Below are 3,261 nucleotides of genomic sequence, written 5' to 3' on the forward strand. Positions count from 1 at the left end.
TGTTCAGGGGTATTCCTGTTGCAGCCACAGAGCCCAGCTGAGACCAGGTGTGTTGCAGGTTTTCACTTCCCGAGACATGAGCGGAGCTGCAGCGTGCTGCTGAGGGCATCTGCGCTGTGTGGAGGGGCAGCGTTTTGCGGTTTCCATGCAACGGGATGGCTTGAGAGCAGGATGTAGCCATCAGCCACAAGGCCTCATTAGAAAGAAAGCGAGTGACTGCATCCTACAATCAGGTATTACAAGGTCACGCTAGCACAAGGTCATCCTACTTAATTGTGTGCAGTGTTGAGACTACTTACTCTGAAGAGGTCTGTAGCCACACTAAACTCATCTCAAGACATTTTCCAAAAATTACAGCGTTTCTAAAACTACCTTGTTGTTAAGAAAAGTCTGACTAAGAATTGAATCCATTTCTGCTTCTGTGGGGAAGACTGCATAACAAGGAGCTTTGACACTTTTCAGGTGAAATCGTCCTAGAGAAATGGGTGAAGACTCAGACTTACAGTTACAAATAAGTCCTGGGACGTCATGGACAGCATGTGACTACAGTTAACAATACTGTCCTGCTTACATGAACGTTGAAAAGAGAGTAATACTTAGAAGTTTTAAACACAAGAAAAAAACTGGTAACTATGTGCAATATTGATAGTTAACTAAACTTATTTCAAAATTTATACCTATATCAAATCATTGTGTTGTATACTAAAAATAAAACACTGTTATATATCAATTATATGTCCGTAAAAAACCCCAAGAATCTATGTAATATCAAGCAATTTATACATATTAATAATAACTGATGGAAGGGGCTTTCCATTCTTAGTATCCTGTCAAACCATCTGCTATAAACACAGGCACAGAGATCAGCAAGGAAACAAAATCTTCAATAAATGGTGCTGGAAAACTGGACAGCTACATGTACAAGAATGAAACTAGGCCACTCTCTCACACCATACACAAAGATAAACTCGCAATGGATGAAAGACCTCAATGCGAGATAGGAATCCATCAAAATCCTAGAGGAGAACACAGGCAGCAGCCTCTTCGACCTATGCTGTAGGAACTTCTGGCTAGACACGTCTCCAAAGTCAAGGGAAACAAAAGCAAAAATGAACTATTGGGTTTTCATCAAGATAAAAAGCTTCTGCACAGCAAAGGAAACAGTCAACAAAACTAAAAGGCAACCTACGGAATGGGAGAAGATATTTGCAAATGACATATCAGATAAAGGGCTAGATTCTGAGATCTATAAAGAACTTATCAAACTCATTAAGGAGGGCACATGATGTGATGAGCACTGGGCGTTATATGCAACCAATGAAGTGTTGAACATTACATCAAAAACTAATGATGTACTATATGTTGGCCAATGGAACATAAAAAAAGAACTTACCAAACTCAACACCCAAAAAACAAAGAATCTAGTCAAGAGATGGGCAGAAGACATGAACAGACATTTCTCCAAAGAAGACATACAGATGGCCAACAGACACATGAGGAAATGCTACACATCACTCAGCATCAGGGAAATTCAAATCAAAACCACAATGAGATCCCCTTTGGTGGAGAGGAGGCAAGATGCTGGGCGAGTAGGGGACCCCCGTTTCAACTGGTCCCTTGAATTTAGCTGGGTATCTACCAAACCANTATCTACCAAACCCTTTTGAACTCCCACAAAATCAGCCTGAGATGTAAGAATATATATCTGGATCTCTGCAAGCAGAAAAATGACGGCTTTATGCACTAGGACATGCAGAGTTGTGACTCTATGGGGGAGCTATCAGAAGATAAACAAAAGGGGGAGGGAGCCTCCATAAGCCGGAGCCCGGAAACTGATATAACATCAGAGCACAAAATTGGAACCCTGAGAAATCTGCTCTAGGGAGAGACATCCCACTCTGAAAGGGGCTCTGGAAATGGAAAGTCAGAATTCTATGTAGTGCATTATGGTCTTGGGATACGAGGAGCTGCAGAGTGAAAGGGGGTCCCTGAACCAGTAGAGTACACGAGCACTGGAGCCAGGAAGCAGGTTATGGTCAGTGAGCCCAGGAATAGAAAAAAAAATCTGGAACCTATGCCTGTGACCCGGCAAAAACTCGCAGAGCAGTAGTGGCCCAGGAAGGGCTTAAGAGTGGCGCTCAGACTTGATCAAGGAGCTTCGGGTGCATACGTGAGCCCCGTGGCTGCTGGTGGCTTTAGAATCACAAAGGGCCAAGACTCTCCCAGGCCCTGAAAATACTTCTGAGAGGATTGCTGTGGGCACACACAGCCGGGAGGCTGTGGTTTTCAGCGTTGCAGGCAGAAGTGGAGACTGTTTGCCCTGGAGGGTTTATTAAAGAGGGCAGACTGAGATTTTTCTGCTCTGGGCCAGAGGTTTGGCTGCGGCCATTTATGCTCCGACCCTCTGAAGAGGAGCGGTAAGCCTCCAGGGAACAAGAGCCACAGAGAAGGGGGAATGAAACATGAGAGACTNTATCAGAAGATAAACAAAAGGGGGAGGGAGCCTCCATAAGCCGGAGCCCGGAAACTGATATAACATCAGAGCACAAAATTGGAACCCTGAGAAATCTGCTCTAGGGAGAGACATCCCACTCTGAAAGGGGCTCTGGAAATGGAAAGCCAGAATTCTATGTAGTGCATTATGGTCTTGGGATACGAGGAGCTGCAGAGTGAAGGGGGGTCCCTGAACCAGTAGAGTACACGAGCACTGGAGCCAGGAAGCAGGTTATGGTCAGTGAGCCCAGGAATGGACTCTCAGCCCGGATTGCCACAAACCTCCAGCGGGGCTGGTGGATAATCCCTCTTCTCTTGGGCAGCCTGAAAAAATCTGGAACCTATGCCTGTGACCGGGCAAAAACTCGCAGAGCAGTAGTGGCCCAGGAAGGGCTTAAGAGTGGCGCTCAGACTTGATCAAGGAGCTTCGGGTGCATACGTGAGCCCCGTGGCTGCTGGTGGCTTTAGAATCACAAAGGGCCAAGACTCTCCCAGGCCCTGAAAACACTTCTGAGAGGATTTCTGTGGGCACACACAGCCGGGAGGCTGTGGTTTTCAGCGTTGCAGGCAGAAGTGGAGACTGTTTGCCCTGGAGGGTTTATTAAAGAGGGCAGACTGAGATTTTTCTGCTCTGGGCCAGAGGTTTGGCTGCGGCCATTTATGCTCCGACCCTCTGAAGAGGAGCGGAAAGCCTCCAGGGAACAAGAGCCACAGAGAAGGGGGAATGAAACATGAGAGACTATGGACTCTGAGAAACAAACTGAGGGC

This window comes from Ailuropoda melanoleuca, chromosome 18 (assembly GCF_002007445.2).
Source record: "Ailuropoda melanoleuca isolate Jingjing chromosome 18, ASM200744v2, whole genome shotgun sequence".
Taxonomy (NCBI): Eukaryota; Metazoa; Chordata; class Mammalia; order Carnivora; family Ursidae; genus Ailuropoda; species Ailuropoda melanoleuca.